This window comes from Sceloporus occidentalis, unplaced genomic scaffold, assembly GCF_023333645.1.
Source record: "Sceloporus occidentalis isolate IW3139 unplaced genomic scaffold, rSceOcc1.0.p SCAF_120, whole genome shotgun sequence".
NCBI lineage: Eukaryota > Metazoa > Chordata > Lepidosauria > Squamata > Phrynosomatidae > Sceloporus > Sceloporus occidentalis.
In genome coordinates, this window is record NW_028317100.1 from 3,011,372 (window position 1) to 3,032,095 (window position 20,724).

General features: G+C 42.0%; 1 pseudogene; it reads left to right on the forward strand.

The window, feature by feature from the left end:
• The first annotated feature begins 17,183 nt into the window (after positions 1 to 17,183).
• On the forward strand, positions 17,184 to 18,122 carry LOC149282290 (acrosin pseudogene; annotated as a pseudogene).
• The last annotated feature ends 2,602 nt before the right edge of the window (positions 18,123 to 20,724 follow it).

The following is a 20,724-nucleotide window of genomic DNA, read 5'->3' on the forward strand; positions in this document are numbered from 1 at the left end:
CCTCACAGCCCTGTGAATTAAACAACACGGTAATAAAGCAGAATTACGATTTTTAAGAAAAAGAATTAAACTGCAGCTCCATTAGAATAAATTAATATTTTAGGTGATTTTACAAAAGTTGTAATCGGAAATTAATTAAATTAAATAGATGTCACCATCGAGAAATTAAATGTTATTATTCGCTTGATGTTTTAATTTGGGTGCAAAATGCGTCATTATTTTGGGATTTTGATCTATGAGCTAAAATACTTTATTTTATGCACATACCTGTGTGCTGCAGTTTATGATATTTAGAGCATTGAATAAATCACAACTTTCACAATTATTGTTCAGAATTATTATTCGTTCCCGATTAAAACATTTGATCTACTTTGTATGGAATTCAGTGTTTGAGGGGAGAGGAGCTGGTCTGGGAACATTTCTAGGTTGTGAGCAGCGGTGACACAACATGATGTAAGATACTGAGGAACCTTAAGTGTTAGGAGATCGTATTATGTTAATATATTGATATTTTAGATAAGGAAAATTAATTGATATGTCTTGCCTTTGTTGGTTCAATTGTATATGAAAGAACCAATTTTTTTCCCCCTCCAACCAGCTTACTTACTGTCTTTTATTATTTTTTGTATTATTGGGGACGCTGTTCTGTTGTTGGCCACGGAAGAGAAGGGTTTAGGATTAATTATTTCTGAGGACCTAAAGGTAAGCAGACAATGCAATAAAGCATTGGGAAATGCGAGAAGGATATTGACACATTGAGAGAGTTCAGAGGGCTACAAGAATGGCAAATGGTTTGCAGGATAAAATCAGGCTGTTTGAGGCTGGATGCCACAGGCAGGCCAGGTGCCAGGGCTGACATGATACTAAAAGGGAGGGTGAATTTGCAAAGTGCCATTAATTCACAAGGGGGTGCTGTCTGGGGGCATCACATAAATCAATACTAATGGGAGGGCTGGGTGGTGGGATAAATATACTATGTGGGGCTGGCTGCGTGCAATACACAAGGGTGTGCGGGCCTTAGGGTGACCACATTTGGTTGTCGGTGTGGCAGAGCCTGTCCTGGTGTGTGTGTGTGTTTAGGTGTTGGTGTGGCGGAACGTGTCCTGCTGTGTGTGTGTATATTGGGGAGTCCTTGTGGCAGAGCCTGTCTTGTTGTGTGTGTTTGGGAGTCAGCGTGGCAGAGCCTGCCCTAGTGTGTTTGTGTGGCAGAGCCTGTCCTGGTGTGTGTGTGTATATATATATATATATATGTGATTTAATACATACCATAATTAATATTATACATACATATATAGACATTTAAATATGTATATATATATATATATATATATATATGATGAAATATGATATATACTATTATTATGCTGATTATTATATACATGCATGCACATAAAGAACTGTATATATGTAGGCATATAAAATGTATATATAACATACATATATCCAGTTCTATAGTCACAGTGTCGCTCCAGGCTATTAATTTTTGATGACATATATTACCTTTTTATTAATTATATCCACATACCGTTAAGCTGGTGTGTCTTCTCTTTTACCCGCACAGTCGCCGTTTTTAACGGGGTTTCTTCCACCGACCGGCGGCTGAAACTTCGGCAGAGGTTTAGAAGCTGACGCGCATAGACTCCTGGGAGTTGTAGTCCTTTGTGGAGGGCTTCATTTAGAGTACTACACAGAGGTGTACTACATTTCCCATAATACCAGTGTGGCGGGGCTGGTCTTTCTTGGTTTGATGGTCACTATGACAACAAAGCCAGGCAAACATCGGTGGTTTGCCTTGTAGAAGTGACGTATTTAAGGAAATCCCTGACGGTGTGTTCGTGAATATTAAAGTAATGGGCGGGTGTACGTACGGTGCACATAGAGACCGTCTAGTGCTTTCTTTTCAATATCTGACATTTATGTTACCGAATAAATTGAGTTTTTTTTTTGCTGCTTTGCTGCTTTGCTGCTGTAGGGATTCGAGACTTTTTCTCCTCCACAGAAAAAGATCAGGAAATGTGTATTATCCGGGCGCCACTGCTAGGAAAGTTCCCTCACCCCGGTGTCATTCCACAGAAATGAGGCGGGAACCCCTGACTGTGCCAGCAGTGAGGAGCGCGAGCGCTCCTTTATACCCCCTGAGGGCCCCGGTTGGAAGTGTGATCAGTTTCTTTACAGTAAAAGTGTACGGTGTCTTTAGGCTGACATTTGGAAACACTGTCAGAGTTCGTTATTGCTGTTATACCTCTTTATGCATCTAAAAATAAGCTGTTTAATGTATAGCTGTAGGAGGCCATTGTATATCCCCAACTTTAGTAGGATGAGGTAATGAGACAGTATGCAGTATCTGAGTATTCTGACAGTCTACCTATTGCTGTTACAGTTTTGGGCCTAAAGGTTATCGAATGAATAAAGGGAACGCCTGAGCCAGACTGAGAGCAGACCCAAGACCCCGCAAGGACACCCGAGACCCTGAGAGGAGAGTACATATATATATATATATATATAGTTAAAATTGGATGTGTAAAGCTGATACACTTGTTTGCATATTTCACAAAGGTTGTTTATAAATGTATTACAAATATTTTTGTGTATATATATATATATACAGTAAATTGTAAAATCGCCCGCTACTTTTGTCCCTGTTACCCTATGTGTCCCGTTTGCCTGAGAGTCCATTGAGCTCATATGTTAATTTCGAATAATTTACACAGATATACAAGTAATCATTAATAATGTGATACGTTTGACAAGAACTTGGCATTGTGTTTGTCACCCAGTCACAAGCCCCCCGAGCGAGATGATGGATGGGCAGGTAACAGACACATTACTCGCTGGCACAGAGCGGTAGAGACAGTTTGTGTCACTGATTCCTGGCATAAGATTTTGGTCTTTCTTCGTCTTTTTAGCTTCATACTACCGTATTTGTATAGGGAAATATATATTAAATTAGTGACAGTAAAGTACATTTATTTTTAGATTGTGTGTCTTTAGTTTGCATTGGTATGACTGGACCCCATCGCATTCCACTCTTTCATCTGTTCTTTAGGCGGCTGCACAGGCTAAATACCTAAAAATCTTGTGTGAAAAAGCTGTGTCCTGACTCCTGATTGTGTTTGTGCGAGCCGGATAATCAGCCTGAAGTTCTGAAAATAGTTTCATTTCGTGTAATAATTATAAATAATTGTCATAGATTAATGTACGCATGATAAACTGTATATCAGATCACTTGTATCTGCACAAAATACTTCCCTTGCTCTGAAATATATGACTTCATTACTTAGCACCAACGTTACACATGCCATTCCTGCCAGCTTCTATTCCCTGTGAATCGTGATGCTGGAGACAGAGCCTGGGACGTGACGCGTCATTGGGAGGTATACATGAAATCTCTTCCGCTGGATGATCCCGAATCCAGCTGTCCCTCCAAGCTCTACCTCTGATTCGAAAAGGGGGCAGAGGTAGATCACGGCTGGACAGCTGGACAGAATGATAAAATTGGTACTGTCCCGTGGAAGTCAGGACAGTTGGCAGGTATTCACATACATGCAGTATTGCATGCCCTCTAGCATCCAAATCAGGAAGTGTAGCAAGAAGTATTGAGCAATTGCCCCCCTAGATTATTTCTTGCCCCCTCACTATGGAATTTGGGCCCCAATCTCCCTCTAACCGGACCAAAATTTGGGAGCGAGAGGTCTTCATACCTGGGCTTCCGTGCTCCTAGTTGCTACGCGCCAGCAATCGATGCCGAGCGTTGGAATATGACGTCATCCCGGCGCTCTGCATCAATAGCCGTCGCATAGTGATGAGGGAGTACTAAAGCAGATGTCTGAAGTGACAGACTTCGCGATCTCACAACAGGATGGAAGATGAGAAAGGGGTGTTAGAGCAGACTATATATATATGTATATATATATGTATATGCTCTGAAAAATACCCCTCGTCTTATAATCAGGGTCGTCTTATAATCAGACCTCAACTAGGTCTGACTATGAGACTAAGATCCAGATCCCCCGCAGCGATGCAGGGGACCTGGATCCTCCTGTCTCTCTTCCCGCCGAAACTTCCTCCCCCCGAAAGATCCCCGTGATCTCTGACAGCCGGGGAAGGTCTGCGCGATGGACGCAGGCAACCTCCGCTGCTAGCCGCACCTCCTCCTGGCTGCAGCAAGTTGTCTACGTGAATCGCATAGAGCTCTACACGCTGCCCAGACAACGCACCGGGGGCTCCGGTAAGTATGGAGGAGGGAGTGTTAAATGGGGGGCATAAGGCATTTCTGCAGGCAGAGTGCTCTGTGAAATGCCTTTTAACCCCCTTAATGCCACTCTGCCTCCAGAAATGCCTTATACCTCCCTATATGCCACTGTGCCCCATAATATGCCTTTTAACCCCCTAAATGCCAGAGTGGCATATAGGGGTATAAGGCAATTCTGGAGGCAAAGTGGCACATAGGGGGTCAAAAGGCATATCATGGGGCACAGTGGCATTTAGAGGGTTAAAAGGCATATTATGGGGCACAGTGGCATATATGGGGTATAAGGCATTTCTGGGGCAGAGTGGCAAGCCATGGGGCAGATGTGCATAACTGGGGGGGGGGTAGGTTGAAAAAAAAAAGGAAATAAAAACAAAATATTTTTCTCAATCATAGCTTTTATTAAAAAAAATTGTTCACATAGTTTACATGAATTAACATTTACTGGTAAAACTTTTTTCTAATTTTTTTTTATATTCAGGCTTTTTCTTTTTTTCATAAATTAATATTCAGATTTTGCGGGGGTCGTTTTATAAGCTGGTGTATGTATGTGTATATGTGTGTGTAAAGGCAGGGGTGTATGAGGGCAGTGTAAGGGAGGTGTATGTGTATATGTGTGTTTATGGGCAGATGTGTGTAAGGGCAGTGTATGTATGTATATATGTGTTTATGGGCAGGTATGTGTAAAGGCAGTGTGTATGCACAGTTGTGTGAAAGGGCAGTGTATGTGTATATGTGTGTTTATGGGCAGGTATGTGTAAGGCAGTGTGTGTGGGCAGTCATGTGTAATGGCAGTGTATGTGTGTATTTGTTCAAGGGCAGGTGTTTCTAAAATTCAGTGTGTATGGGCAGTCTTGTGTAAGGTCAGTGTATGTGTATATGTGTGTTTATGCACAGGTATGTGTAAGGGCAGTGTATGTATATATGGGCAGGTATGTGTAAAGATAGCATGCAAGGGCAGCATATCTGTATTCATGTGTTTAGGGGCTGTGTGTGTGTATTTATGTAATTATGGGCAGGTATGTGTAAAGGCAGCATATATGGGCAGTGTATACTGTATGTATGTGTGTTTATGGGCAGGTATGCGTAAAGGCAGCATATATGGGAAGTGTATACTGTATGTATGTGTGTTTATGGGCAGGTATGTGTAAAGGCACCATGTAAGAGCAGCGTATGTGTAAAGGCAGTGTGTAAGGGCAGTCGCATGTAAGGGTAGTGTATGTTTGCGTTTATGGGCAGGTGTGTGTAAGAGCCGTGTCGATAAAACATCCTCTGTAAAAAAACAAATAGCTGAGGGGGTTAGCTACAGCTCAGGTTCAAGGTTCATTTCAGGTTGAACATTCATTTCAGGTTGAAGGTGCGGATTATTAGGGTCACAAAGTGGTGAAGATACAGAGGTCGGAACTGCCACGAGCCTGACTCTCTAAGGGGGCCCAGGTGACCTCTATTACCAGGTGTTCCTGTCTCCTCATGCACCTTCAAAATTGTTCAGAAAGGGCCCTTCCGGCCTTGTCCAGGCTGGTGAACAAAAGTGTACTGTATGTGAACAAGGATGTCTTATGTATAAGTGTGTGTAAGCATGAATGTGTATGTACAGGTGTGTGTGTGTGTGAGCATGAATGTGTATCTATAGGTGTGTGCGAGCATGAATATATGAGTGGTGTGAGATGGATTGCGTGTGTTAGCGTGAGCAGTGTGAGAAGGAGTATGTGTGTTAGGATGAGGGTGTACATGTTTATTAGTGAGTATGTGTTAGCATGTGTAAATTTATGTGTGCCAGAGTGTATGTTGGAGGGTGGGTCAAGGGGCAGTGATGACACAGACAAGCTTTTTGTGGGCACTGACAAGCTGGGGCAAAGATGGCACAGGCAGGCTGTTTGGGGGTTAGGAGGACACTGATAAGTGCCTGGGGCAAAGGTGGCACTTACAAACTATTCGGGGGCAAAGATCGCACTGTGGTCATGCTGCTTGGTGAAGTTGGGGGGCCCTGGGGCACTTTTCTCGCCAGGGTCCTGTGGCTTTTAGTTATGCGCCTGGGGTCACACAGTCTGGAGCTGACTCCTTCCTATTCCACTCTGCTGTGATCAAATATAAGGCTGCCAATGGTGCTTTTACTTCCAGTATACTATGGTTGATATCCCTGCTTTAATGCAGGGGACTCAAGTGTATCTTTAAATTATGACAAGTCACAGTTTCCGTATTTAAGCCATTTTGATAACTTGTATGGTGAGTCACTACGTGGAATCTTCACAATGGGCTATTAAAAGGTTAATATTTTATTAAATATTTTATTAAAGCGTCTGCTCATTTACAAAGTTTCCGGGTGTGGTTATAAGGGGCTGTACCCAATTTGTCTCTCTGTTGAAACGACTTTTCATAATGCAAAGTAATATTAGGTTGTTGAAGCACAGATGCCATGTTTCTGAAGCCACATATACATTTCACATATTGCGGATGAGCTTGTATAAAATGCTGCCCTGCAGTATAAAGTATTTATTACCCAGCAACGGATTCCCCTTCCAAATAGTACAAGTTAGCACTTCACATGCGCTGTCAGTAGCCTTCAAAATACCTTTGACCTGAGAGTGCAAGAGTGACAGTGAGTGAGAGATTGTGAAAGAGCATTATAGAGTATTAAGAGTCTGAGAAACATTATTTAGAGTGAGTGACTGTGTGAGCACAAGTGTCTGAGATGTTGTGATTCAGAGTGAGTGAATAAGAGAGATTAAGAGCATGAGACAGCATGAATAAGATTGTGAATTCTGAGAGAGGGAGTGAAGAGTGAGAGTATGACGGAGTGAGAAATTGTGAGTGAGAATATGAGAGCGCATATATAAGAGTGAGTGAGATAGAACATGAGTGAGTGGGAGAGAGCATGAAGGTGAGAGAGCATGAATACAAGTGAGAATGTGAGAGAGTATGAAAAAGCGTGAATAAGAATGAGTGAGAGAGTGAGAGAACAGAGCATGAGAGCGTAAGAAAATGAGTGAAAGTGTGACTGAATACAAAATGCAAACAAAAACATTGATTACGCTGTACCACCGATAATGTCTGGGTCAGTACATACCGAGGGGAATTACAGTGTACCAATGTCACCGTCTAGCTCAGTATATAGTGATGAGTTATGATGTGCCACTATAAGTGCCTGGCTTAGTAGATGAGAGTTATGCTATACCGCTGTCTGGCTTTAGATTTAATGATAAGAATTATACTGTCCCCCGTCCGTGTCTGGATCGCTATATAGTGATGAGAGTTCTACTGTACCACCTTCTGTGTCTGATGATTCTAATGTGATTCCTCTAATAGCCTTGGTTCTGGAAATCACTAATTTGTAACAGATGTTTTAGATCTCTGGTTATTGGCGCCACGCTACACTACGGTCACCTACTGACACCACAGCGTGGAGCAAAGAGCCCTGTAATGAAATGCAGTCTCCCAGTGTATAGAAGGAATTCTACATTTACATTCAGCCAACGCATCTTCTGTGACCGGCTTTATCCATGGGGGAGGTGGGAAAGAACTGCCAGACATTCCCATACGTCCCTGTGGCCATCTTTGATTGGGGCAAAATAATTTAGAAATTATTGCACTTTAATAATCACATACTGCTTACGCCAGCTTTATGGAAAACAAAATGAAAGTTAATACTGGACGTTTCCCAGATGGTGTAATAAAAAGCAAGTAAAATATTTTAATTATTTGCACATTCTATATAGTGCATAGTTCAATCAATTATAATTTTAACCCAATGTAAACTACAAGTACCACAATAGAGGAGGAAAGAGAGGCAGTGGGATTTAATGTCCAACCGTCTGTGCTAAACAGAGACACTTATGAGCTATGTTTTCCTGCAGTCTGCCACTTTAGTGAATAAACCTTCATATTATTTCTCCCAAATAACTTTTATGTTATATGATAGTTTTTGATATTTTGCTGTTTCCATTAATAAAAGGGGGTTTTAACACGGTTGCCACATCAGCTCTAATATTTTGCCCAAAATCTCGATGGCCGATACGAACCCAAAGCCACGCCTATTCAGGATGAGCTTCAGGGCTGTGGACAAGCTCCACCAGCCATTGTAATCGCTGCCCCTTGATTGGGCTGTGTGCCAGTAGAGGGGCGGAGTTGCAGGTTCCGATCTGGAGCGGCCACTGCGCTTGCGCTCATGTGTCTGAGTGGTATTGCTTGCTTGGGATGGTGGCTGATTTGGGGCTGTCAGTGGAGCCCTCGCTGCTGCTAGCTAAGGGGGATGGGAGCTGGGTCGGGGGTAACCGGAACCTGTGACTGAAACCGTAATTGGTGCCCCCCCTTTTCCCTTACCTCAACCAGAGTCCCCTGGGGATCCCGACATCCAGAGGCTGCCTGTACGCCAGGAATGATGAACAGGTTCAGAAAGTGGCTGTACAAACCCAAGGTGAGTCCTACCTGCCCCCTGCCTGTGTGAATTACCCACCCACCCCATGCGGGGCATGTGCCTGTGCTGTGTACCTGGGCAGACTCTGCCTGTGCTGTAAGGGTTCACATCCTCAACCAGCAGTGGTGTATTATATCTGTAGTATGGGCTTTGTGTGATCAGCAGCACTCACTCCGTACCCCCTGCAATTACAAGCATGCAGCATTCCCCTAGACTCAAGCTGCCAATCACCCACTTGCCCAGTCTTGCAGTCCTGCTGTCAGTGTACATGTGCTCTGCACCCACTGCTAACGCAGGGCACTGGCTGCTGCATTGGATGTCTAGAAAACTCTCGGCCACTCTGTTTGTTCATTGTATGTGTTTATTCACTCTCTCGCGCTGTGACAGAGGGTAAGATCTTATGCCATTGGGGTATTTATTATTTCCTGGTTAAGGAAAGGGTATTAGGCACCGCAGCACTGCAGGACTCTCGGATCATTTACCTGGGACAGGTTTTTTGAAGGATACATTGTTACTAGTTGCAGAATCCATGCTGTGCTTTAACCTGTTCTGTTTGGTCTTGTGTCAGTGCCACATACAGAGCGTGGCCCCTGTGGTGGCCGTTATGTTGCTGGTTTTTATTCCCATGAACTGGTGTGCGAATTAGCAGGTGGGATAAAGTCCTATCGTACTCCTTTTCCCTGGACCTCATTGTGATACTAATGTGCCTGAAAATCTAGAGCAACGCGCTTCACTGAGACATCAGCTCATGTCATCCTCAGCTAACCAATGACACTGATAGGAGTTATAGTCCCACAAACGCCTTGGTTGAGGGTTGGTTTCTGACCTTGGTTTGTGTCACTTATTTTACCTGCACTTTGCCTGTGTTCTTTGAGCTGCCCATTCTCCTTCTGAAGGGGTTAATCCCGTCTTTGTTTCTAGTTCTCTTTAACCGTTTGTGTTCAGGCTGATGGTAACCGTGTGATTCCTGACAGATCTATTTACTAGACAGATTAATGCTTAGAGGGAGGATCTTTGGTATGACGTATGTTTTAACACTTCCTATGCATACATGTTGTGTCCTCTATTTAAGAAACTGATCTTTAGATTGTGGAGACCCCTCCCCCCGTCCTATAAATATATTTAACCCATTGCTTCTGAGTCATCCATGATGTCATTATTGAGTCAGCACTAGTTATGTGATTTGAGAATAGGATGGATGTATGAATAATTCATCTCTCTCCATCTCCTGGGTCTCTCGCATGTCTATTTTTCTCTTTCAGCCCAGATCTTGTCCTTATAGAGAATCACCTTTCACATGTGTGGACACCTGGCTTTGTGAATAGTATAATAGAGAGTGAGCCGTATGGCCTATACTTTGGCAAGTGTTAACCCCTTATAGTTTATATGGAATGGCCATGTTCTGTTTAGACAGAAGCGTTTGAATCCGGTCTGCCCATGTTCTCTCCAGAAACACGCGTGACTCGTGACTCTGTGTGCAATCATTTATTTGTCTCTTACGGTCTGTAGGCTTTGGGTGATTTTGCCTGGCACCTGACTTAGTAGATACGTCTATATTAACCGTTTCAGAGTTAAATTTTTTGCTTTCTCTGAACAATCACAGAAACATAGAATTTGACAGCAGATAAAACTCATTTGTTTCATCTAGTCGGCCCGTTTTTCCTGATGTAAAGACTAAGACCTTAATCAGTCTTTGATTGTATCTTAGATTCAGGAGCCATATGCCTATCCCATACTTTAATTTCCCTCACTGTATTAGACTGTATTATAGTTAAAGTAATACCAACTTATTTACTACACTCTCAGTAACTTAAGACAGGCTATGTGGAGTCTGTCTAGGTAAAGCTGTGTGTGCATGGAAGATATTTTTGTGGTATAGTTTACCAATTCCATCAAGCCGTAGACTGTTTAGTTAAATCAGAAGAGATGTAACTACCTGCAACGTTGCCCTCGGTTTAATCTTTATTTTGTGTGGGGTTGTTTTTGTGTTTTTGCGTGTCATTGTCAGCGCGGGAAGTTACGTTCTCCCTGTACGAGTAAATGTTTGTATCCACACCATCGAGATGAGTAGATACATACCCACCCCCCGTAACATTATAATTTACTTATAAAACGGCATCTTATGAGCAAATGAGTAAGCACTGAGTTGACAAGCGTGTGCACGGGGGTTACGTTCCATACAGGGAACAGCTCACCTTTGTGTACACGCGTGTCTAATAACATGCAACATAAAAAGCACGATATATGACCATGTTACATTACACCTCTATAGCGCCAGCAGATTCCATAGCGGCGTTGCAATAGGGGGACAGTGAAAATATTTAACGCATACAATTAAAATGACTCCATTTAGACAAATTGGTACAGAAGGAGCTTACAATCTATCATGTGGTCTTACAAACATATGTGACTTTGGCCACCGTGGCATTAATATAGGTGGGAGCCATATTCTGGTTGTCTTAATTACTACAGAATTATTGTGACTTTAAAGGACAGCTGTCTCAAGAAATCTATTAAGAGACCTTCTGGCTAAGGATCAAAGGAAAACAGGTTTTGCAATAATAAAGATTATACGCGATGACGTGGCCTCCAGCTGAGTTTTACGTAGACAAAACTGAGCTATGAGACTCCTGAAGTATTACCCCTCGCCAAACGTGTCCATCGAATGGCTGTAATACTGTCCTCGCATGAACCTTGACTTGTCATCATTACTTAAAGACACACTTAACTGAGTCACCTGCATTCAAGCAGGGGTATGAACCCTAACAAATTGGGAGCAAAAACACCAATTGGGAGTCTTGGGTACGATCACAGCAGCGTAGAATAGAAAGGAGTCGGCTCCAGATACTCCTGGCTTATTTGAGTTTAATGTGTTCATTAAATTAGAGAGCCACAAATAGGCCATACATACTTTATAGTTTCTGCCAGTAGTCACTTGTAGTCGCTGAGATCAGCGAAAATCGGCAACACACGGAGAACTGTAGGTGAAGAATAGCCTAAAACATACAGTTGTGTCTTAATAAGAAATGTAACTTTTACTTTTTCCTGAAGCTCTGTATAAAGCGCTGCTTTACTGTGGGATTTGTTCACTAAACAGTACGCGCTTTGAGCTCACTCCCTTCACTATTCATTATGAGTGGTCAACACCGTAAGGTTCTCCAGGAAGGAGGGCTGAGCTGGCCCTGCATAATGCATAGCTCAATTAGTGAGATTTCTTGAACGTAGCATTGAACTATTTATCATACTATCAAAACCCTTCACATCTGATCACCCATTATTCCTGATGTAAAGACCCAGACCTTAATTCAGAATCCATATTCCTATCCAATGCATATTTACATTCCTTTGCTGTATTAGCCTCTACCACTTCTGATGAGAGTCTGTTCCATTTATCTACCACCCTCTTGGTAAACTATATGCTGTTAACTTACAGAAGGTTTCTGTGGTGCTGTTAATATCTTGGTAGCAGTCTCTTTATCATAAAAACTGCGTGTTCATAACACATTTAAAGATGTGACATCTAAAAGAATTATTATATTATTCCTCGTGTTTTTATAGACTGCGCCCAGTCGCGATAGAATGTGTTAATTACTAAACCCTGCCCTGTGAGCAGTAAAACGGGTTGGCACCGGCTGGGTTACAGTTCCCTCTCGGGCTTGTGAGACAATGGGTGTGCTCACCAAGATGATCTCACAGGATCCCTTGTAAACCTGGACTTCAGTCCACTGAATATCCATCGGAATGAATGAGCATTGGGGCCAACTTGTGTTTGATTGACTGATAGCGAGTAGTATTTGATGTAGTGCCGACTACCTGCGCGAGAATCCAATCTGATTGGTGGCTTCGGTTTCTTGGCAGCCTGTAGGTTTGGGAAGTGCCGGCACCAGCAGTTGGGTACATTTCATTAGAGCAACCCAGTATTAGAGATCTCTAAACTCATGCGCAGGCGACACTCTCCGCAAGCACTCTCCAGACCTGTCCATAGTATGATCGCTAAAAGGAAACTCATAGAAAGCCCGTAAGGAGCACAGAATGCATCCATTGGGTGTAAATTTCCTTGTTTCTCTAGACACAAGTGGCTGTATGGGCAAATGCAGGTAAATCACCCAAAAAGCATCTGTAGGACCCCAAGTCTTTAAATCAGAGCAGCCACTTGCTCAGTTACCCCCACCTTACCAGCCCTCTCCAGCTTAAAGGTCATAAACATAAGACAGTTGACCAAATAGAGACCAAATAAATAACATATTACCATATCTGGGAACTGTCTAAATGAACGGACTCAGAGACTCTTAAAGTATTAACCATTTAATAGCTTGAAGGACATAGCTCTAACACCAGTCCTTATGGAAGCACTTAATTGACTCACCTTTTGTTTAAGCAGGGATCTCGACTATAACATACGGCTAACAAAATCACCAACAGCGAGTCTATGATTCGATCGCAGTAGTGCAAAATAGGAAGGAGCAACAGAAAATGCATATAAGTGAAAAAGAAAAAAATATTAATAATACTATTTAATGGCGAATACCAAATCAAAGTCTTTATTTTTACACATTTTTTAATATAATTTTTCACTTTTAATTCTCTGTATATATTCCTGGACATACCTTATGCTGGACGTTCCATTGATAAGTAGCCCCCCTGTAGCCGTAATGTAAATCGATGATCCTCGCTATGGTATCTTCTGTCGGATATTGGCTTTGATGAGACCTTGAGCTGTCCGTACTACAGGAAGCATGGAACCCATGGAAACGGGTTATCTGATAAGCTATATCGGTAAAGTACATGGCTGACAAAACCGATAATTATTTCATCTTTTGTCATGATATTCAGCTTCTGATTTTGGTTTGTCAGTCATCAATTTAAAATCGGGAGAGGTAATAAATTGAGGAGGAATAATCTTGCAGATCGGGCATCTAATGCGTATATACAGGAGCAGACTGTCAGTGACGAGGCAGCCCTGATCACATAGGTGCGGCTGATGGCTGGGTATGCGCAGCTGCACGCTACATGGCGGATCAGGGCAACATGAAGTGTTGATGACAAGTGGCCCACAAGACATTTTCCCGGTGTGCCAATGGGCCAGTCTGAGCCTACATATATATTGCTGATGTTTTAAACACCATTTACAGGGGTTTACTTGGTGTCTAGATCTGTAAAAATTGTTTTTGGGGAAAAATCACACATCTGCTTTAAGAATCTCACTAAATGCCTGTCCGGAGTCGTCTTTAGTACTGAACACGATGTATGAGAACTGACTTTTTTCAAGATACGTGAATCGAAGTTCAAAAACAACTCCTGGTGCTCTAGATTTCTTGCATGTGACGAATCCAATGAAAACAAAGGTATTGGAGGAGTTTGCCAAATGTTTTGGGTGTGAATCACAAGTCTTTGCCAAACAAGTGCGCTTCAGGAACAAAATCTAATAAATCCACGTTTTCTGCAACGCTAACCTACCTTACTGTATTTTATGTTCAAGGAGAAAAATACTTTTTTTCCTTTTGGACTTCCCATACTTTTATACATGAAGTGAGTCTGTGTGTGTACAGTGTTAATCAGTGTGTGTTTTTAAGGTAAGTGGACATATATTATGGTGGAGCCTTAGAAGACAGAAGAGAGAGGGGCGATCTAAATCTTTTTGAAGGAAAATCTAAATATATGAAAATAATGATGGATGGTGAGTGGGCCGGCTCCTACATTTTTTGGGCTGACTTTTAGGTCCAAACCAAGTTTGTTGATCTCTAGTGTAATGGTATAGATGCTGATACTGCCCTTGAGAACCTGACACTCCTGAGGCCAGGCAGACCTTACTAATGAAGAACCGTATTTGCTCGGTTTGACCCTGATTATAAGATGACCCCCCAAAATTTGAATATTAATTTAGGAAAAAAAACAAAGCCTGATTATAAGACGACCCTATAGGGACAAAAGTTTTACTAGTAAATATTAATTCACATGTAAACTATTTTTTCATATTTAATAAAAACTATGAGAAAATGATTTTGTTTTTGTTAACTTTTATTTGCCACTCTGCCCCCCCCGAAATGCCTTATACCACCTATATGCCACTCTGCCCCAGATACGCTTTATATGCCACTCTGCCCCCATAAATGCCTTTTAACCCCCTCTTTGCCACTCTACTCTGCCTCCCAGATATGCCTTACATACCCATATACAGTATATGCCACTCTGCATCTCTGACTTGTTTTAACCCCCTATTTGCCACTCACCCCCAGATACACCTTATACCCGCTATATGCCACTCTCCCTTTTAACCCCCCTATTTGCCACTCTACTCTGCCTCCCAGATATGCCTTATACACCCATATATATGTGCCACTCTCCCTCCCTGACTTGTATTTTAACCCCCTTTTTGCCCCCCCCGAAATGCCTTACACCCTCTATATGCCACTCTGCCTCCAGAAAACCATTGAACCCCCCATGCCACTCTTAACACCCCCCCCCTCGACTTATCAGTGCATCCTTTGACTTGTGACCTGTGTTCAGGTATCAACAGAATAACACAAAAACCCAGCTTTGCAGGAATAAATCAATTGGAATTCACATAAAAACTCAGCATTAAAGGTATAGACAAAACCCCCTAAATTACAGGCATAGATCACAGGTTGCACAACCCAAAGTCAGCCCTGGCGTCCACACTGCCCGCATAGAACCTGACCAGCACCCAGAAAACACACACAGGACTTGCCGTCTTTGTGCCCAAACAGCCCGGCCTGTGCCATATTTGCCATTCCACAAATCAATTATACATCTATGATATGCACAAAATCTTTTTCATTCTCTCACTTATTCGCACAATTCATCCACTCACTTATTAATAAATTCTCTCTCTATTTAACACCCCTCCCCCCCTTTTTTGTAGTTCATTTACGTAGCAGAAGTCCTGCTCCCACCGCACCGCGCTGCTTCACCGCCACCGAGCTAGAGGCCTCACAGAGGAGACTGAGGGGCACCGAGCGGTTAATGAGCGACCGCTCGTATTTCTAATTAATGTTTGTTAAAAGAAAACGTTTAAATGTTTTTGTTTACAAGGATAAGAGTGTTCTCCTCTTTCTGAAAAACTGTAGTAAGTCACGTGTGTGCAGCAGGTTGATAAATTATTTTTTCAAATGTAAATTCATTATGTGTGCGGGAGCATTTGTCTTGTAAACTGAGCACCATGGGACTTTCTGCCGCTGCTATAGGTTGAGAGCTATGAAAGTCTTAAAGCTGCACTCCAGAGGTATTTTTATGTTATTCTTGGAGTTCATTTTGCTGGACGCCCGCATATTTTCCTGAATTATTGAGTTATTGGAGTTCCTCTGTCTCGTTTTCCTCCTCCCCTAGTCGCCCAGTGAAAGCAGGGAGTATAGCTAAATAATTTAGTAATTCATTGCCAATGCTGAGTAGAAGTCCCATTCTCGGGAGAAGCAGCTGCCAATCACATGTATGCTATTCGCTGCTGCTGAGCATGCGCAAGATGCATACATAGGTATACTTCACTAGAGGCTGCTGGGTAAATAGAGAATGCAGTAAAATGCGTCAGAGTCTGTGACTTTAGCATGCATAAAAATACAATTTTCTAACACTAGACCTTTCCTAGAATTTATCATATTTACAAATGATGATCTTTTCTCTCTAAAAGCATTCAATGTTTATTTTGCTTATTGTCCGCAAATGAAGCGTTTAGGTTTCAGTTCATGTGTCTGTTGCAGGCCTCGGTTATTTCTTTGCCAGAAAGTGATACGCCCATACAGATGGGAAACAGAATGGTACAAAAAGTCATTGATCTGGCTCGCTTGATGTTGACGTTGGATATGAGGAGAGATATGTAGTTGGTGGAAGCACAGTGTGTATGGAGGCTGATGAGGCCAGTGCTGTCCGACATAGAAAGCCGGCAGTGACTCGTGGTAGGATAGAAAATATGAGTTTGAATTTTATGAGATGTCCTGAACTTTGTAAATCTGTGGCGCCTTCGTTCTTTTGGTTTAACGTTTGGTATTTTGCAAGTAACTGTATAGGTAAACAGTAGTTGTCCAAAATGCATACAAGATCTTTGGTCTGTAGCACCTGCTACGTTCAGGTTATGATAAGTTATTACATGTATTTATATAGCGCCAGCAGGTTCCATAGCGCTGCTACAATTAGTGGGGATAATTCAAAGTTATACACGATAACAAACCGGTACAAAAGGAGAAGAGGGCTCTGCTCTTGTGTTGGTTAACTGGTTGCAAATTGAATTGTTCATATATTTTATCAAATACATTTTCTCTCTGTACTACATTTAATAAAAATATGCTACAGTGCGTGATTCATTTTTGTGTTATTAATATGAGATTTTTCTGTTTGTTTTAGATATTTATAAAATATTGCTTTATTTTTCCCCTTCCTCGGTTTGCCTGTGTTTCATGCTTCAGTTCTATTGTGACCTCGATAGATGCTTCTGCCTTTATGATGTCATTATTCTCTCAGCTATATTCTGTGCATTCTGTTGCATTAGTAGACAGCGACGGTCTAACCATGAAGCTGTATGTGATTCTTGTTTTTATATGTGCTCTGATCAGTGCATCGGAGAACTTTGAATATGCAGAATGTGGGAACAGACCCCTAGTGAATGAAGCCAATGGCCCTCGTGTGGTAGGGGCCAAGTTTGGAGAGCCTACTGACTGGCCATGGATAGTTAGTATCCAGGAAGGCATTAATGGTGATTATTTTCATTCATGCGGAGGGGTGGTTCTGAATCATTTGTGGGTTCTCACAGCTGCCCATTGTTTTAAGCATCGCGGTGATGATTTGACTTTCTGGAGAGTTGTGGTTGGTGCCAACCCACTATCGGACCCGGGGACAGATGCTCAGATCCGAACCATAAAAGAAATAATTCAACATGAGGACTACAACCCTGCAATTGAATACAATGACATTGCCTTACTCCAGCTGAATACGCCAATCTTCTTTGACACGAATACTCAGCCTGCCTGCCTTCCACCCAAAGCAGCGATTCTCAGTAACATGGATAACTGCTACGCTGCAGGCTGGGGTGTCATCAAAGAAGGATCCACTGCGCAATCAAACATCTTTCAGGAAACCAAGGTCAATTTGATTTCTGTTGAACGCTGCAACCGCCCGAGCTGGTACAACGGTGCTGTGAGTGAGTACAACCTGTGTGCGGGAAATGAACAGGAAGGCATCGATAGCTGCCACGGCGACCATGGAGGAGCTTTGATGTGCAAAAGAAGCAAAACCAAGTTCTATACTCTGGTTGGCATAAACAGCTGGGGCTCCAGCTGTAGCAAGAAGCAAAGCCCTCAAATTTACACTTCAACGCAGCACTATCTCGACTGGATCTATGGACACATCGATAAATCCAAAAAGATTGAAAAGACAGCCGTGGAGAAAAACATCTGGCAAAAAGTAGCCAAAATTATCACCAACGTCGGCAAGAAGATTGGTCTATTTTAGATGGTCCAGAATGGGAAAGAACTTTAAATCAATGGTGAACCATCTATTTGTGATTTGCAAACCATATAGAGTGTTAGGCATTAGTTGTATAAGTTAAGATATTAATAAATAGAAATGCATCAATAAGACGTGTTATTGTGATGATTATAAAACGCTGTCGATATAGTCAAAACTTCGTATAGATTACCTAAGATCAAGCAGGGGCATTGGATGTAGTCTTTCTTTTGTGAAGTAGCAAGGTACCCGGTAAATATTGAAATCTTGTGGTCTGGCTATTCTTCTGCTGATCTGCAAAATCTAGTACTGGGTTTGCAAATTAAGAGGATAATTTTATATTTTCCATGTGGTGTGTAAGGGGGTTTCAGTGTTGCCCCTTTTTGTGTATGTATTGGTTATTTTAAGTAAAAGAACATGTGATGGTGATATCTGTGATATGTGTACAGCCTTGACAACTTGTGTCTTTGCGATGTTTTCCCTCAATATCTCAAATCATATAGAGAGAGGCAGAAAAAAGGGAAAATGTGTGGTGACAGTCCCCCCTGTCCTTTATATTTTGCAGTCACATATTGGTTGGAGTGTAATAAAATCTACAAATATAAATCATGTAGGATGTACAACATTAATAAATAAGTAACCTTTTATGTGTGGAGTCTTCCAGGCTACCAGTCTGCATCATTCTCCTGGCATATACAGGGTTAAATAAAAAGCTTTAAAGCATCCATACAATGTAAATCAAAAAGTATAAAAGTTTTTTATGCAAGCATTTTTTTGGAACGTCACAATAAAAACTCTAAAGGTCTCACCTATTGCGCTACAAAAAAGTACAAATACTGAAGAGGTGGCAATAAAATTAAAAACACTAAACTCAGATTTCTGCATTTAGCTATACTTTTTCTTCTTTCTCATTTACTGTGCTCACACAAATTATATACATATTTTTTCCAGGACAAAATAGTTTCTTTAGGTACCATTATTTTAATCACGTCTTGTAATTTATCATAAGGAAATTATAAAATTTGGTCAACGTTTTCCTTTAATTTTCAAAATTGTTTACTCGTTTAAAAAAAATAAAAAAATAAAAAATAAATAATGAAAATAGATTTACAGGGCAATAACAAGCTGTGTGGCAGGACACGAGCGCCGTGCCCAAGGTACCCACTTTGAAAATTGTCTTCGGGTAATATCTCACTAAATGCCTGTCCGGAGTCGTCTTTAGTGCTGAACACGATGTATGAGAACTGACTTACTGAACTTCGATTCACGCGTCTTGAAAAAACAACTCCTGGTGCTCTAGATTTCTTGCATGTGACGAATCCAATGAAAACAAAGGTATTGGAGGAGTTTGCCAAATGTTTTGGGTGTGAATCACAAGTCTTTGCCAAACAAGTGCGCTTCAGGAACAAAATCTAATAAAACCACGTTTTCTGCAACGCTAACCTACCTTACTGTATTTTATGTTCAAGGAGAAAAATACTTTTTTTTCCTTGGGACTTCTCATTTCATGTATAAAAGTAAGGGAAGTCTGTGTGTGTACAGTGTTAATCAACGTGTGTTTTTAAGGTAAGTGGACATATATTATGGTGGGGCCTTAGAAGACAGAAGGGAGAGGGGAGATATGAATGAAAACAATGATGGTGGGTGGGCTGGCTCCTACATTTTATGGCTGGCTTTTAGGTCCAAACCAAATTTGTTGATTTCTGGTCTTGGCGCTGATACTACCCTTGAGAACATGGCACTCTTGAGCCCAGGTGTCCGGACACGGGCAAGCAATCGGGTAGGAGCCAAGTTGCAGGGGATGCTAGTCTGTCTGTACCCCTTGATGCATCATGGTGGGTAGGTAGATACAGACAGAAAATCAGGACTGGAATCAAAGAATAAAGAGGAACTGTAGCGAGGACAGGGGAAACCAGAGTGGCAGGGCACACGGCTTGGAAGCCCTCTGACAGATAGGTAAGTCTAGGACACGCTGGGGTCTGGTGCGCGAATCAGGATCAAGAACGTAGCCAAGGTCATACACAGGAAATCCGAACAAGACAAACAGATGTTTAGCTGAAAGCGGACTATCAGGGACCCAAGCCAAATGCAAAGGCCCAGTCGGAAGGGCAGAGCAGGCATAAAAGGGCAGGGCTAAGCTCAGGTAACATGGCTCAGCTGTCCCCAGTAATTAAAAAGGGGTGCTCCAGAGAGGGAAGGGTGGCCACTAGTGGTTGCAGGTAGACATGAGAGAATAATTATTGAATGGTCCAGGCTGGTAGGGTGGAACCCTGACACCAGGCATACCTTGCTATTGAACTATTAAAGTTTACTGTCTCTTTACAAATCTTGTATCAGTGTCCAAGCATGATGTTGGCAGTGTCATGTTTTGGGGACATCTTTCTTCATTAGGACTTTGACAGCTTGCCATGAATTTTGCTTTTTGTAGGAGAATTCTGTAGGAGAGTATCCGGTTTCTCAGCAACTATAAAAGTTGATGAAAAGGCCCATCAGTTGAAATCTAAACCCTGTTGCAGGAAGGCTTGAAAAGAACAATTCTTTAAAACGCAAAATGTCCATATTCATTTGGTACTACTGATTAGATTTTCTCTGCTCATCAGAGCTTGGA